Below are 18,891 nucleotides of genomic sequence, written 5' to 3'. Positions count from 1 at the left end.
CACCCAACAAATTTACGCTTAAAGAGAGTCTCCCGCCAAAGAACCGTTATTTGTTCAACAACTTTTTTCATCTCGTTTCACGCAAACTGTATACTGTTACTGTTACTAGTTTGCCGCAGTTTCGCACTCAATTTCGTACTCCAGTATTAGTAAGCCTTATGCCATAGTGGATTTAAAATATTTATGTACAGACAAAGATAAGCCTACTTCAATCAAAAGACAACGAAGATAAGTTATATAACAGTCTTTAAATTTATAGTAAAAGTTAGAATAGAATTTGACGTATGACTGCAGTACTGTCTGAGTATATTTACAGCTACAAATATAATTTTACATAATTTAGATTTTCTTATCTGAATATTTTCTTACTTGTTAACAGCGGATGCAGAAAAGTTTCATAAGAATATGAAGTAGTGGCAATAGTGCTACATGGTTAGATGCCTTACAATAACCATATGTTATTGATAATTATTATTAAGACAGCTGTTTGTTTACTTTAGTAATATCATATGTTAGAAGACTCGATTATTGTACTCAATATAAACACACGTGTGAATAACCTGTGTATGCAAGTTTGATTTATTTTAATAGGAATCAAAACAACCTTTTTCTTTATTGGTGACCCCGACGTAATGTAAAGTCACGTATGCAAGACATTTTGTTCTTGTATTACGTATTTGAAGATTAAGAAGCGCACCTGAAGATTATTTGCGTAACTGAGAAGTGTATTTCTATTTACGTCGACCGATACCTCTGACCAATTTGCTGAGTAAGGGTGAGCAGATCAGCGTCCTTCGCAAAGAGAATGAACATCTCCAACGGGATCGAAGCAGTAGAATCGAGTTACGAATGCAGAGCAATAGCAGCCATTGCAGGTTCACGTTGTCAACGCTAGTGATCATCGCCCTGTAGTACATCGTGTTGTTGTTACTTCCGCCTCTTTGCCCAGACCGACTGTCAGTTCATAATTTCCGAAGTCACGAGCGGTTATCTTCGTCTGAATTACAACGTCTGAACAAATTAATCAGCGAGGAAGAGATCGGAGACCGGAAACCGTCGCAATTTCTTCGTCATATACATTCTCCTGTTGGAGCGATTGTCATGCAGGATAATCTCCGATGGATAATCTGGCTTCAACGGCTCTGGTCCACCGTTCGTGCGATCTTCACAACGCAGTTGGAATTGAAAATTGACAATTGAAATACGAAACTAGCTGATCTTAGAAGTCGCTCCGAGCACTGAATCGATCTCTGTAAATGCCATGCAATGTGATAAAGTTAACGAAAACATTATGTTGGACGACACTGCTAATTTAGAACAGCCAAATAATGCGCTCTCGACTTCTCGCTCTTGACTCCGTTTTCGATCTCATAACTCGGAGTGTAAATACGACCAAAAAATTCAAGTTCCTACACGAAAAGATGAATATTCGGATTGGGTTTGCTGGTATAACAAAAACAATTCGACAAAAGTGTGTTTCGCTTGCAGATTTTGGGAAACGGTAAAATATCCGTAAGGAAGGTATCTAACTCTTTATAATCTAAAAGCCGTCTCATTGTAGATTATAAAGCATCAGACCACTATTTTCTTTTTGATACTGGTTTTCATTCATAACGTTTTCTTTGTGAACGTCGTGCAACTGTGAACTACTATCTGAGTGCCGAAAATAGAAGGATAATCAAGACCTATGGTTTTATAACCTTGAATCTTAACTTAGGACTGAGTCGTAACTTCTGATGGTGAATTATTATAGCTGATGTTGCTGTGCCTATAATATGTTCTGATTTTCTTGCTCATTGTCATCTTTTATCCGATTTTCATACAAAATCCATTCCTAAATTGTGTATAACTCTGTTCATATTTTTCTACTTTTATTTTCCAAATATTACACGACCATCTGGTTCACCACGAAAAATCAATCAAAGACTATTAATCACATGTGTACGACTCCTGGACAACCCGTAACAATTAAATTAATCCTGAAAAGTACAAAGTTTCTAGAAAAGAGTTCGTTGATATGTTGCGAGCTGGAACAACTCATCCCTCCGAAAGCGAGTGGACGTCTTCTTTTTCACCGAAAAGCGATTCAAGCTGGTGTCCAGGCGGGGATTATCGTCCAGTAAACGCTCGAAATATTCCGGATTGCTATCCAGTTCACTATATTCACAGTTATACTTATTTCATTAATGACTGTAAAATATTTTTCAAAATCAATTTAGCTAATGTCTATCAAAAAATTCCTGTTGCTTAAGAAGATCTTTGCAAAACAACTATAATTAATTTTAGCCTTTATAATTCCATTTGCTGACGTTCGATCTTCAAAATGGCAGTAAAACTTTTCTAAGGATTATGGATGAATTTCTACATGGGTTCAACATGGATCTACATGGTTTAATTTATATGGACATTATCTTAGAATAATTTTGGAACATTTCTCAAAGTACGGGATGGTCATCAACGTGCACAAATGCTCCTATAGAGTACTAGAGACTACCTTTGTTAGTTACAAAATTTCTGCTGAATGTATACAAGCCCCAGTTGGACGTATGAAGGTATTTAAAGATTTTAAATTACCAAAAACATCTAAAAAACTTTGCCGTTTTTTTTGGAATGTTTAATTTTTATCGCAAATTCATCCCCCATGCCTCTGATTTTGAAGAAATTATTACGGATTGCTATCCAGTTTCGATATATTCAAGAATTACTTATATAACTAATGGCTGTAAATATTTCCCAAAATCGATTTAGTTAAAGCCTATCATAAAATTCCTGTTGAAGAAGATATTTGCAAAACTGCTATATCTAAATATGTCGGCCTTGACGCCTTGCCTTTCATGGCGTTCGTTATTCTAAATCCATGTCAAACTTTTTAAAGATATATAAATACATTTCTAAATGGGTTGGATTTTTGCTTTATTTACATGGGTAACATTCTCGTTTTATCGAATCCTAAAACGAGCATAAGCATATTCTCAGAATCGTTTTCGAACGTTTTTTAAAGTACGGAATGGTCATCAACGTGAATCAAAATCAGACGTTGGAGTACCAGAGGTTACATTTTTAGTTACAAACTTTTAGCAGTCAAGAAATTCGCTGTTTTCCTGGAATGTTCAAATTTTATCGCAAATTTGCCCCTTGTGCCTCTAAATTTGAATCCCCATTGCGTGATGCTATTAATAATCCTATGCTCAAAGAGTCACAGCCGATCACATGGACAACTGAATTAAGAGAAGCTTTTCAAGCATGCAAACACTTCATTTCGTCTACTTCACTTATAGTACACCCTCGTGTCAACGCACATCCTCGGTTATTCAAAGATGCTTCAAATCGCTCTGTTGGAGCATATTTTATAACAGTGTGTTAATTGTGTCTAGCAAACCCTTGCTTTCTAATTCAAGAATATAACGTCGAAAGAAAGCTCGTGGTCTGCTCATTGTCGGGAACTTCTGGCTATCAACACAGCAATTCAAAACTTTCGTCATTTCATATAAGGATATCATGAATTTTATATTTCGTGAATTACACTGAAATCAAACCTTTAGACTATGCTTTTAAGAAGAACCAGGAAACATTTCCACCAATTCAGGTAAACGGATTCTCTGTCATCTCTGAATATTCTACAGATATTTGACATGTCTATCAAAGGTGTTGATAGTGTTGTAGCTGATACTCTTTTCGAAAATAAGTTACTTTTACGCCTTTTGATTACACTTGACTCGTTGGATCTTAAGGAAAAGATGACGGACTCAAGATAATCAGTCAAGATGGTACTTTGCTCAAAATAACTCGTGTTTCTGTTCCAGGTACTTCATTTTCTGTGTTTTGTGATACATCGACAAAGAGAAATCTCGACCTTTCATCACAAATCAATTTCGTTGTTCTGATTTTAAATGTCTCCGCAATCTTAAATATCCACGTGCTAATACTTCTCTTAAGCTAGTGAGTGACCGTTTTGTTTAGCTTTTTTTAGAAATATTGTAGTAATTATTGGTCTCGTACTTGTAACGATTGCTAACGATTTAAAAACTCGCGTAACACCCACTCTCCTTTGGGTTTCTCCGAAACTCCGACTCAGAGATTTTCTCACATTCATATTGATTTGATCTTCCACCTCCACTTCTATTCCTGTATTGCTTAACTGTCACAGACCGCTTCACATGGTGGTCCGAAGTTTATGCAGTACATTTCATCACTGCGGAATCTGTCGTTTAGGAACTTTTTGATTGTTGGATTTCTCGTTTCGGCTTTCCTATCTGATCGAGGAGCTCAATTTACCTGTCACCTTTTTATTAATATTACGAAGAACATTGGATTTGAACACAACTTTACTACATGTTGTCATTCAGTTTATAATGGTTTGATTGACTATTTACTATTGAACTATTGACTATTATCACCGATTAACGTTGCAATTATAGCCCACTCTGAGACTGATTGGGTTCATGCTTTGCCTCTTGTTCTTCTCGCTTTACAAATACTTTCAAAGATGACTCAAGGCTACCTGAGGCAAAACACGTTTATGAAGGAACTTTTCAGCTTACCTGATGAAATCTTCTCCTAGAATATTAATAGCAAAATCGTAATGATTAAGGCAGCTTGCATTGAAGTTTACGAGGTTTCCTGTTTTGTTTACGACCTTCTGCAGCATTATACAGAATGTGCCAACCGGCCGGTTTTATCTTCAAGTAACTGGAAATTTGCAGTTATTGAGAGAAGATCTAGCATACTTACTCTGTTCTTTCAAGATTATAAATATAATCAATTTGTAGAAAGCAGTAAATTAATAACAAAAGGTGACATACATTTTTTAAGTGCAATATTATCCAAATCCTTGACATTAAAACATTTTTCCAAGTTTTGGAAATGGAAATTTTCTTTATAAATGTTAAATTCGCTTTTTATTAAGAAAAAATTTAATACATTTCTTCAACTTTGCCGTAAGTAAAGTTTCGTGAAGTAGTTTTTTTCATTTTCTCCGCATCTACATGGTCTATCAGCATGGAATTTTCACGATTCCTTTATTTTATATAAATGAGCATAAAAAAAAACATTTTTTATTATACCTGAAAAATTTTAAATAATTAAAAACTTTAAATTTAAACTAATATCAAAGATAATTTTTTTACTTGTAATAACACTTTCAAGGAAAGCCTAAGTGAAAAGACTTGTAAGAAATTATAGTGACATCAAACGAAAATTTTATACATAAAAGTTCATTACCAACAGAAAATACTGCATATTGAATTAAATGGTAAACTTTTTCGGCCAGGTCCACTAAGTGAAAATAGCACATAAAGAACTGTAAGTTTATTTGTTCACTTGAAAACTCTATGCATAAATTATCAATGTGACTACAATTATTGAAAAATATCTAGTAATATTTGGGTAAAAATTTGAGTAATTCGAACCACCCAATATTCAATTTTTATAACTTATAACAGTGCTTAGTTAACATAGGCTATATATTTAAAATAATTAGTACATTTTGAATTTTATTTATAATATATACTGTTATCATTGCCTATTATAAATCAAAATAATTGTTATTGCATGAAATAGAAATTATAGCCTTATGTTACTTGTCTGTTTTTGATACAAAACATGAAGTCAAAAGATACAATGGATTTTATTTAATGTTAAAGCCAAGCTCGCATGTCATTATCGCTTCAGTTAAGCGTTGTTAGTACAGGTAAAAACGTAGAATTTTTTAAACCTCTAATGGTTTAAAACACTAGTTTTTATTGAAGTAGAAATAAATATATTGAAAATAAACACAGCGAGGGAGACGATGGAAAAAAGAGACAGACAACTCAGAAAAATAGTCACTCAAAGGACAATGACGTTTTACAAAATATATAAAATAACACATCAAATGTTCAAGCGGTTGCAAAAGAGATAGTGTCGTATTATTCAGATTTATATTCTACTATTAGGAGTAGAGTATATTTGCGAACGATATACGCACATAGATAGAGCTGCAATTAAAACACATAAATAAGTCTTCAAAATATGATAAGAGGTATATGTTAAAGGTCAATACATAATGCTGGAGGTCTTCGCCACCAATCTCTACAAGAAAAAGTTTTCATTTATATATGTCCAGGTATCCTTTAATTTACACTAGGTATTAAATAGTACTTTATACACCTCGGTCTAAAAAATAAAAAGAAACTACTTTAGATAGTAATGAATTGTCCCAATTCTAGAAAATGAGATAATAATTTAACTTTCAAAAAATTTCGGTTACATTAAACTGGTCAAAGTGGTCGATAATGCAATGGTGCGCTCTATAACAGCGGCATGGTTACTGAGCTAAATCTTCCTAACAGGTTAATTACAGTAGACACATCTGTTTCTGTTCTGCCCATTCCTGTATAAACTTTTCAGCAGGAAATGATAGCATATACAATTTATAACGATTGCTTATAAACATCTACATACTATGTAATTTAAAAGAGCTCCATATAACCCACTTTGTTTTAAATGGCAAGTTAGGTTTCTATCAAACATTTACTTTACTAAAGGTACACAACATTAGTATAAATCAGGGAATTATAATTAATTGCAAATATTGAAAAGGGACTTTCCCAATAATTATGGCTTTTATAAGTCTTACAGAGCGAGATATAATGAGCATTTTATCAGCGAATATATCTATGGTAATGGACAACATTTGGTCTTCCCAGTTTAACCAATTGGTATATAATATTTTTACTTCTAGTCAATCTCTAATTGATTCATAGCTTCTAAGTGTAAATAAATATATACAATATTATTTTTACAATTAAGAACACAATATTAAGAATGGCAAATTTCATAGTTCTGGTGTTTACAATCTTCCGTTATATTCGCCACTACTGTAATCTACATGCAACAAGGATAATACTTAAATCAAGGGAATATTTCATGGAGTTATACAATCCATTTTAATAAGCTAAGCTTAAAATCAATGAACATTTTAGAATATCTGTTCAATATAGAGAAATATATTGGGATTGCTTACTCTATTAATACAGTAAACATTTAACAAGGCTCAAAATAATCTAATTTCAAGTCCGTAACCATAATTTATTTCTAATTAAGACAACACATATGGAAAGTAGAGTGCTTGCATGAAAACCGCATCAATTTCATGTAGGTAATACCCTATCGGCCAAAAACACTGTGACTGTAGACAAGCATTAGAAAAATAAATTTTCTTTTTTTTAAGCAGAGGCCGATATCCTTAAAGCCTTATTCTGTCTGTCCTCATGGCCCACTGGCTGTGTGAGGAACATATCAAAACAGAATAAAGGGGACTATCGATAAGGTGAAAGGTAGATGGTACTGATAAAACATGCTTCAATCACAGACAGGATTTAAAATCCGCTATCTCTTAGACCCAAAGTCCAACATCTTAGACCACTAGGCCATCGGCACTCCCATACAATATCTGGGATATCGCAGTTATACTACCATTATCTTAAGGTGGCCTATGGAAAGCAAATACCTCATTATTTCTCTTTTATAATTCATTTTGTCAGTAGAATTGGGATATTTCCTTTTTTTAAACCAATAATACTTTTTAAAATAATTTTAAACGAAAACAGTTTTTATATCACAAAAGACTCTACAGAGAATGTAGATACTTTCAGTGATTTTACTGAAGAGCTTTAGCGAAGCCTATCACTTAAAAGGGTAGAAAGTTTTGAATTACGTTTGCCTGTCCATTATGCTTGTAGTTATACACGATGTGTTGAGGATGAAAATTACCTACAGACTTAAAATATTTAATAAAGCTTTATTAATGTATACAAAAACATCAAATTTGGTGAAGGTGCATGCACTCCACGGGTCTCTATTTATCAAATATTTTACGTTGACTTTACAGGTGACAATGATGGCAATGATAAAATAATAGTGCGAATAAATTTGTAAATGGAGGACAGGCACTTTAAATTTTAAAAAATTGATATATTGACATATATAATGAGACTTCCATGTTGTATTGGTCAGTACGACTTTCTATACATTTTGCCAGGTACTTCAACCAGTTTAGCGATTAATTATAACAATTGTAAACAAGATAGAAGTCGATCATACAATTGTCTGTCCATGGAGTTCAGCCGATAATTTGGAAAGTATATAAAATAGTTCGATATCTTAAGATTGTTTGAGCTATAAACTTCAAAAGTGTTATGTATTTATTAGGTAATACTAACGGTTTTGGAACAACTCCACTTCAAATTGTTGTATGTATCTTTCTGTATGTTTATTTCTTGCTTGTGTCTGTGGGTTTTTTTGCACGAATTGAGCTTTGAATTTAAAATTATGTACAAAACTACAAGGCAACGTGGTGTTTTATGTGTATGTCCCTATTTTGGATCTAGCTGAGGGTTTTTCGTAGCCTAACCACCCGCAGGATATATAGGGAACTATTTCATCAATAGACTTGACATATTGCATGAAAACTTCATTGTAAATAGATAAGAAATAGACGGACAATGGTGCATTCATGGTATTTGGATGAGCGATATGGAAGCATATCGTTAAGTAGGTTAGCAAAATTTCTCTAGGCGGTTGTAAAAATGTTTTTTTTTCAACTAGGATATGTCTGTCAGAGGGACATCTCAAGAATCAAACAAACAATAAAGTTTAAATGGAGTCTAAGCAAATCTTTTTATATGACATGTAAGCTGTTGTATGATAATGTACTGGTATACATATTAAAAACACACAATTTATTTCGCTGTAACTGCACATCTATTCAGTGATCAGACACTCCGAAAATTACCCGGTTTGTAAAGTTAGTTACCGAAAGGAAATTTATTTCTCTTGAGTGTGATTAAATGTAATTATAAAAGTAAAGAAAAAGTATAAAGTCTAGAAACAACATAGATTGGGTTCTGTGTACAACGTCGTAAATTAGAAGGAGCAATAAAAATAGGATTTTACTGTCGAAGCCAAAGCTAAGCTGAACGTTTATGGCATACAACATTAGGTTTATGGGTCACAAAAATAGTCTAGACACTATGGATATACAAAATAGTAATGTAGAATTAAATTTTTTAAATCATATGCAACATAGCATACGGATTTATTTTTGTAATTATTAAAGCAGTAAAAGTGAATTGTGATATAGATTATGATACATGAAAGCAAGATATGTATCTGTGACACTAGTGTAATTGATTAATCTGTACAGGTCCAAACAAAACATATAAGAAGTATTAAAAAATATCTATTATTGAAAATTACTATCGTAGTACACTTAGTTTTATACCATTGATTTGTAAGGAAATCTTATAATTGATAACACTATGTTTTGTAAGATCTAAATGACTTTACAGCAAACATAAATTTGTGTAAATTTTTAATGGCGAATTGTCGATCCCATTGAGACCACAAAACTATCGTCTTAACAAAGTTTGGGGTTATACTTTTAATACGCAGTTTGATTTTAAAATCATCTTTTACTAAATATGATACAAAGATTATTTGATACTAAAATATATTGACTGAAAATGCTATTTCGAGTTAGCACAATGCTGACGTGCTGTGAAGCGTAAAAAAATATTCACGCTATGGGTTCATAAGCTAAGGAACTAAGATTCCCTTGCCCTCTTCTTTTGTAAAAAATATTGTACTTATAGATAGTTAGTGTTTTGTTTAAACACACAACTAACTGGAGCATTAAAGAAAAATATTTATTTTAAAGGGGAATTTCCGGATTCAATGAAAATATATTTAAACTATATAAAAATTATTCGCTATTTTTTTTTAGATGATTAAACTGAAAAAAATATGCTTTGTATTTTTAATATATTATAAGCAGTTGATTTAAAGAAACATTTGCTTCCGATTGATGAAACAGACTAAAGGTTTAACTGCAAATGCTGAATCAATTCCTACTAATGCAAAGTAACATAAGTAGGCCTATATGTAAATAAACAATCGTAAATAAAGTAACTGTGTTCAAACACAATGAAATATTTCAATTTCTAAGTTAATGTAAATTTAAGAGATGCTCTGTTTTTTTGATAGCAAGTATAAAGGTCATTCCCATTCTCTGCCAAGTGCAGTCTAGACTGTTTTAGTGACACTTAAATCTGCCATTGAGTCATAAAGTGGGTTACTTGGCTTTTGAATGTGCAGTTTAATCTTATTTTATAGACGTTTTTAAATCAAGGTTTTAAAAAGTAAAACATTATATGTTTAAAATCGTTTTCCAAAGGTCCTTGAATCTCTATTCTTTGATTTTCAGTTGGAACTTTACTGAAAATAATAAAATAATCTGTAAATAATTATTAGCTATAGTCTAAAAATAATAACAGTTAAAGAAGAGTGAAATTTGATCCAAATACTATGTTATAAAGTTTATTATTATTAAGGTTATATACAAACGTAAAGTAATAGGTCGAAAACATCAATTCCTTATGTATTTTGATTTATTTAAAAATATAAAGCTTAGATTAATATGAATAGAAATATTGTAATAAAAAGTATTTAAAAACTAGTTTAAGTTGATTTTTCAGAGAAAGTGTTCTACGAAACACTTTACGTAGAAAAAAGTATAATTAGTCATTCATTTTACTATCTTAAGGATGGATTTAGAGTTCACTTTAATTAGTAAAGAGTTCTTAGTGCTGATATTCTGTTCAACCCACCACCAACACAGTAAACACAATCATCCAATCCAACCAACTCTTATAGTTTCAATTGTTCAAAAGGTTGTTCTTTATATAACACTTTCTGTTCTCTTTCTTTGTACAAATGAGTTGTTTTGCTCACATTTACTACGCATTGAAGTATCCCACTAGGTATTTCCAAGACGAACTGACCTGCGGGCAATCAATATTACATGAAGCTTCGTTTCTATATAGACAACATCAAGTAAGATGTGTTAGTTTAACGTACATTCTCGTGGCTTTTATGGTACCTAATCTTGTAGTGACGCGGTATAAATATATTAGTTTTAAGAACTACAACTTTCATCTACCTGAATTGTGATACCGGAGAGCAAATGACCTTTTTAGAATATGTTTTTGCAAACAGTTCTAGGGTGAGTTCTCAGGAGCATATTGTACTAATATTTTAGATATTCATATACTACCGATTGTTCTTAAATTTAATTTAAAACTTTTTTTAATACAGGAATATTAAAATTATATTGCATTACTAATATCGAAAACTGATTTTTCTTGCTATTAGTTTGGCAACCTGACGCAACTAAGCTTGATGAGAATAGGCTCTTATGGTGTTATTATTCACAAAGATTTAAACCTCCATTATATTTTACCTTTATACTTGGTTAAATCAACGGAAAAATTATGGGAATTAACAAAAATGGGAATATTTTTTGCAGCAGAATTCAAATTCGAGGGACGCTACATCGGATTCTCGTGCACTAAGTTGAACAAGGTTTAAACAGGTTGTATGTAACACTAATAAGGTTCCTTAGAGAAAGAACTTCCATAAACAAATAGTTAACAAGTACAGCTTTAATTTACTGTAAACTCCGTAGCTTGAGTACCGACTCTAGCATTACTATTTCTTTAAAGTAGAAGTGATAAGTCTGTTACGTGTTCTAGATTTCTACTTCGTTTCTCAATTGAGTCTGGATAAACTGTTGTATTAATAACGACTTCAAGCACAATACAATTTTCCAAACGACACGTGACTATGGTGCCGATTCGCGGTCTTGTATTTCTTGGTTCAGCAATATTCTATAGGTATATCGTCTCACTAATTGCACAAAAAAAGTTCATGAAATACCAAACTAAAATGTGTTTATTGCATTGCTTACTGCTTACCATATTTTAAATAATTTCAAAAAAATTAAAATAGAGCCTAAATGTTGGATAGTCTTTTCTCTCCTTTTCAGAAATTGACATAATGCATTTTTAGTTTTAATACAAAGAAATTATGGGTACTTTTAATTTTATGCGTTGTGTTTTTATTTATTTTAATTCCTTGTACGATAGCAAGTTAAAATACTATATTGAAAGAAGCTATGACGTAAGATTTGGTTTTTTAAACTTTCAAAGTGCACAATTTGTGAAAATGGTTTTTTAATCAGATTTTGATATGGGATCGTAATAATTTGGTATTATTTTGGTAGTAAACAGTAATGAGTTAAATATTGACTGGAAGTCACGCGATTGAAAACATTAAACATTTATTTCTATGTAGCCTTTACTGGCATAAATAATTCGTTTTTATTTGGAAGAAAGGTAACGAAATTTTATTTGTTCCGCAGCAGAGAAGAATGCTACACCTGGGAGCAGTAGTAGGAGAAATATTGCGGTCTCTTACGTGGTTCTTTTACTCCCCAACGTACTGACAGACCTGCTTCTGCGCTGACCACCAATTTAATGAGATTTATTTTTCCATTCTAAACCTATGTATAATTCTCTTAATAGCTTTAATATATGGGCCGCTTAGGCATACTTAGAATAAGGCAATAAGATTGTTAATTAAAAACAAAACTATCAACAGCCTGGAAATTGATCCAATCGACCGCAGGTAGTGATCATCTTTGTGAACTACAGCAATTTTTATATAAAATTAGAAAATATTTCCTAATTACAGTTTCAAATCCCCGGCGTATACTAAGTTTGAATGTTATAAATAAAAAATCCAGGTTCTTGGCAAAACCAGGCCTGACCGAAGAGGGGACTTAACATACACGAGCCTTTCCCAACAATTATATCATGGCACGCATTTTGAAAAATCAAAAATTAATATATTTTAATTTTTTTACACAATTCGATTGGAAGTGACTTACTAAGGAAAAGTTTGGTAAATCTTTAAAATATTTAATGAATTTATAATTTCGTGCTGTATTTATTTAAAATTTCCAACTTCTAGTTCCAAATATTTTAATTTAGACGGTCTGATATACTAAACAATCAAGTACATTATATTATTAAATCGTCTAAAATTTTCCCAAAAATAAACAATTCAGATTCAGATAAGAGAAAGTTAGTAACAAGCATAAAAATTTTTCTTGTAAAAGGATAATAACAACATGAATATTATTATCAAAACATTATTGTTCTGATGTATGTAGTATAAAAGCTTGTTAGCGTTACAGATAATCTCAAACTATTCGAGCCTGACAAAACTGTAAAATTTGCAATCGCTTCTTCAAATATCTTTTTTTTAATATATAGATTTTTCATTGTTCATTGTTAAATTTCCATTGCAACTATCATCATAAAGCTTGCAATCCACTTCGGATTGAAGTTTAAATTGGCCCTGAAACAAGGAGATAATGTAAGGAAGTGCACTAAATTATAAGCAATTACCTGTGACAACTAGGGACGTTTGTTTTTAAATTATTATATTTGTATTGTTATCAGTAGTTATTTGTAAAATAATTTATTTTTATTTAAAAAATAATTTATCAGCTTTAAATCTACTTTAAAGAAAAATGAATAATACATTTTGATGGTTTTTTAAAATTCTTAAATAAATGTACTTGCAAGCGGATCATTGTGGTGTTTCTTAAGTATATTTAATTGTTTTCATTATATGTACTCTTTTTTTATATTTAACCTGAATGTTTGATGTTCTCAATTGAACAAATATTGAAATAAAAAAATTTTGATTTCATCATACCTCTATAATATTTAAAAGTGAAATAAAAAACACTGATTGATTTAGTGACCATATAGAAAACAGTTATAAGAGTAATACAATATTTCTAGAGGAGCAGTGTTTTCATATACCGTTATTGCTGCTAAACTAGTTTTTTATTCACCTCAAAATGTATAGATATGTTAAGTCGACTTACCCCAGTTCATTATTTTAGTATAGTTTACGATTCACAGAACGACTATTATGAATTTTTCAGACAGATCATATTTTACGTTCGAAGATATTAAAAATGTTTTCTGTTGGCCGGTGTATTAATAGTAAGTATAGTGTGTGTGTGTGTGTGTGTGTGTGTGTGTGTGTGTGTGTGTGTGTGTGTGTGTGTGTGTGTGTGTGTGTGTGTGTGTGTGTGTGTGTGTGTAGCCGCATGTTACGTCATTTATGTCTGTATTTAGTGACAATACCGGCTCAGTTTGGTTCGGTATCGTATTCGCCGTAATATTCCGAGTGAGGTAACCAGCGGTAACCCTAGATCTACCCATCCGGAGGCGTCATTTTCAACACCAACCCTGTGAATTTTATCGCTAATTAAGCTCGAATCAGCATCGGAAGGCTAGTACCGTCTTCGGCGACAACGATGAGTTCCAACACCGCGGCTCACAATTTCGACAGAAATTTGACATTCCAAATCAATAGGCCGGAACCGAACCTCTGTTTCTTAATCTCGCCCTGCGTACTGGAATTTAGGTTAGCGTCCCTAGGGCTTAGCACTCTTACGCTAACGAGCGGGTATATTCTTTGAAGTACTGAGGCTCACCAAACTCCATATGTTTGTGTCTGTGTGTCGGTTGTAGTTATTTCAAAAAGTTCCAAGTCTAATCTGGTTGCCGCCGGGTCGACCTGAACCTGGTGGTTTACCACCCTCGTCAGGCCTGGGTTGGGGTGTGAGTTTCTACGCTGCGCAGTCTGCTCCGTCTGTGTTCGCGGATTATAAAAGATGTAAGTTATATCAGGAAAACGATAAGTGTTGCGTATTAGGGTTTTTTTAGGTACTATTTGAAGTCAAAGTTTGTCCTATGCAGACCAAGCTAGAGATGTCTTTCTGATGTGAAAGGATTACTTAAACGAGTGGGTAGATTTGTACAAGTACTGGGGCCACCAGACTCTTTATGTTTTTGTATCTGATCGTCACCGGGTCGACCTAATTCTGGAGGTGTACCACCCTCGTCAGGCCTGGGACAAGTTAGGTATAAGTTTCTATGCTGCACAGTCTGCTCCGTCTGTGTTCGCGGATTATACAAGATGTAAGACCTAAGAGGAAAACGATAATTGATCTGATCGTCACCGGGTTGACCTAATTCTGGAGGTCTACCACCCTCATCAGTCTAGGCCAAGTAGGGTGTGAGTTTCTACGCTGCGCAGTCTGCTCCGTCTGTGTTCGCGGATTATAAAAGATGTAAGACCTAAGAGGAAAACGATAATTGATCTCATCGCCACCGGGTCGACCTAATTCTGGAGGTCTACCACCCTCGTCAGGCCTGGGCAAAGTTAGGTATATGTTTCTATGCTGCACAGTCTGCTCCGTCTGTGTTCGCGGATTATAAAAGATGTAAGACCTAAGAGGAAAACGATAATTGATCTCATCGTCACCGGTGTAATGTATGCGGGTCGACACTGTACTCTCTATGGGTCGGGAAGAATAATTAAACTACACATTTAGAGTAACATTGCTCTAGGACCGCTCGTAAAGGAACGGACGGGACGCGGAGGTTACATGACGGTGTCTGGTGGTGGACTCTGGGTGGACTGCTGGCTGGCCAGCTTGGACCGTTGGTTGTAGGGTAGTGGCGTGATGTGACGTCACAGGAGAGCAGCCTATGAGCATTCTTTATTCTTTTAGACCACATCGTATGTTACATCGCCTGACAATACATACTGCCAACATCACTGGTGCAGACATTAAATATCACTATGGATACCTACCAACTTAGTACTTCTCACACTAAATACACTACAATCCTCCCCCTTAAATACATAAGTCCCCTACAATTTTAGAAATTTATCAATTACAATTTGTTTTACAATTCTCCAATTTTAAATCAATTACAATGAATAAGAAAATTGACATTATACTCTTTTATTTTTGTAAGTATAGATTATAGAGAACAAAATACAAACTCAATATAATCATTTAACACAAATCACAAACACTTCAATCAAAACCAATAAATCAGAATATAGCAATTAATAACACATTGAATGAACACAATTAACAAATCGATAATAATAATGCTTAAACAATATTAATTATATACAAGTCACAATTGGGTTGTATTTACAAGTCCATTTTGACTAAAGGTTTACGATCCCTTAGTGGGTATCGTCTAACAGGTGTCATTTGTTTGGGTGAAACGCTGGAACTGTTATTGTTTACATTTGTACGTGGGCTGGGGCTTTGCCCCTGAGCGTTTCTGTTATTGTTATGGTTTTGCGGAGAGGGGGGCAAGGTCGTTGCTAAAAGTACTGGCGACCTTGCGCTCGCTCTGTCCCGCGACTGTATATCGATCGTTTCCTGCGTGTGCTCTGTTGCCACGCTTGCGTCTGGGAGTCTAGGCATTGTTGTCAACTCAGACATTTCCGGACTACACTGTAAACCTACCAACTGGTCGATATGTCGTTTCCACCTCATGCCCGTATTCAGTTCAACTAAATACGTGACTGGTCCTAATCGTGAAACTACCACACCTGGTATCCACTTATTTCTACCTCTGTAATCTCTGGCTATGATTGGTTGTCCAATAGCTAACTGTCTAGTTTTACTACCCCTATAGTACAATCGTTGTTTTTCTTGATTATCTGACATTATTGCTTTAACATTTGGGCGAATTAAATCTAACCTAGACTTTAGCGATCTGCCCAACATTAATTGAGCTGGCGATAGATTGGTAGTAGAATGCACTGTATTTCTATAAGTGAACAGGAAGTTACTCAAAGCTAATTCTAAATCCTTGGAATTATGAAGAGCTGTTTTCAATTTATTTTTAATAGTTCTGACTGACCGTTCTGCCAAACCATTGGTTTCTGGGTGGTATGGTGGTGAAAACGTGTGTTTGATACCATTTGACATCAAAAATTCTTTAAACTCTTGACTGGTAAAAGGTGGTCCGTTGTCGGACACTATGTGGTCTACAATACCATATCTACTAAATAATTCCCTTAATTTCACAATCGTGTGAACAGCTGCCGTTGAAGCAACGGGCAACACCTCTGGCCACTTAGAGTACGCATCTTTTACCACCAAAAATAACTTGGACTGAAAAGGTCCAAAAAAATCAATATGAATTCGAGACCAAACTCGTTCCGGAACATTCCAATGATGCAGGAAAGCCTTGGGCGGTTTTGCTCGTTCCTCCAAACAGGCTGCACAGCTGTTAGCTAGTTGTTCTATGTCCCGGTCGATATTAGGCCACCATACATATGCACGGGCTACTGCCTTCATGCGAACAATACCTATGTGTGAAGTATGCAATTCGTTCAGAATGTTTATTCTGAACCTTTTAGGTATTACCACCCTGTACCCCCACATTAGGATTCCTTGCTCCAAGGTTAATTCCGACTGTCTAATTTCAAATGGCTTTAGATCTGGTTCAGTTACAATAGGCCAACCTAATTCTACATAGGATATTACCTTTTTGATTTCACTATCTACCATTGATTCTCTTTTTATGTCTACATAGCTTAATGGTATGTCATTTTCAGCTAAACACTGCAAATAGGTACCTATGACATTAATATTAAGGTCATCATCCGAGATTTCATCTTTAATCTCACTATTTACAGGTAATCTAGATAAACCATCGGCATTGCCATGGTTTTGGGACTTAACATACACAATCTCATATTGGAAACCACTTAAAAACAAAGCGTATCGTTGTAACCTACTGGCTGCGAAAGCAGGTAACCCTTTCTTTGGTCCAAAAATAGCCACTAAAGGCTTATGATCAGTCTTTAACAAAAACTGTGTACCATATAAATATTGACTAAATTTCTTAACACCAAATACAATGCTTAATGCTTCCTTATCTATTTGTGAATAGTTTTTCTCAGCGCTATTTAACACTCTACTTGCGAATGATATAGGTCTTTCTGTACCGTCGTATTGAATCTGACTCAAAACTGATGCAATGCCATATGGACTAGCATCACTGGCTACCACTAGTGGTAATGCAGGATCATAATGCGCTAAAACTTCAGCAGAGATTAACTTTTGCTTAATCTCTTGTAGTGCCTTCTTACATGCTAAATTAAATACAAAATCGGTATCCTTTCTTAACAACTGATGCATTGGGGTTAAAATAGTGGATATCCTAGGAATGAAACGTGAATAGTAATTAACAAGACCAAGGAAGGCTTTAAGCTGTGTCACATTTTGAGGTTCAGGTGCCTTGACAATTGCTTCAACCTTACTAGGTGCGGTATGCAACCCTTGTTTACTGATAACAAAACCTAAATATTCTAAACTGTCACAGAAAAATTTACATTTGTTCTTGCTCACTGTGAACCCATTGTCTTCAAGTCTTTGACACACTAGTCTAAGTCTATGCATGTGTTCCTCATTGTTTTTACCTGTTACTAGAATGTCATCTAAAAATACAGTTACCCCCGGGATACCTTGTAATGTTCGTTCTATTATTCTCTGGAATATTCCCGGTGCTGAACTGATACCAAAACATAGGCGATTGTAAGCATACAATCCTTTGTGTGTGCTAATTGTACAATACGTTTGACTATCTACATCTAGTTTAAGCTGCTGATAAGCTGAAGATAAATCTATTTTAGAGAATTTTTCTCCGTTTTGTAGGCTGGCAAATATTTCTTCAATTTTCGGTAACGGGTGTCGGTCTACCTCCAAGAAAGGATTTACAGTTATTTTATAATCCCCACAAATTCTTATTTTCCCATTAGCCTTAATAATTGGTACAATGGGAGTCCCCCATTCACTGGTATCTACTGGTGAAATAACGTTCTCTTGTTCTAGTCTAGTCAGCTCGGCTTCTACTTTTTCTTTAAGTGTAAAAGGTAACGTCCTAGGTTTAAAGTATTTTGGTACTACATTTTCTTTTAACTTTAATTTAACTGGTGCACCCTTGAAACATCCCAACTTATCCGTAAATACATTTGGAAACTCATTGTAACAGTAATTCTACTTGTTTGGTGTTGTTGACAACAGACGGATTGACAGATGTTTGTTTGTTTACCTCTACAGGTGTGTTGTGGCTTCCACTGACAGGCGTGCATGCGTCTGCCGCGCTG

This window comes from Homalodisca vitripennis, chromosome 8 (assembly GCF_021130785.1).
Source record: "Homalodisca vitripennis isolate AUS2020 chromosome 8, UT_GWSS_2.1, whole genome shotgun sequence".
Taxonomy (NCBI): Eukaryota; Metazoa; Arthropoda; class Insecta; order Hemiptera; family Cicadellidae; genus Homalodisca; species Homalodisca vitripennis.
The sequence above is the reverse complement of the archived record's forward strand: the minus strand, read 5'-3'. Positions refer to the sequence as shown.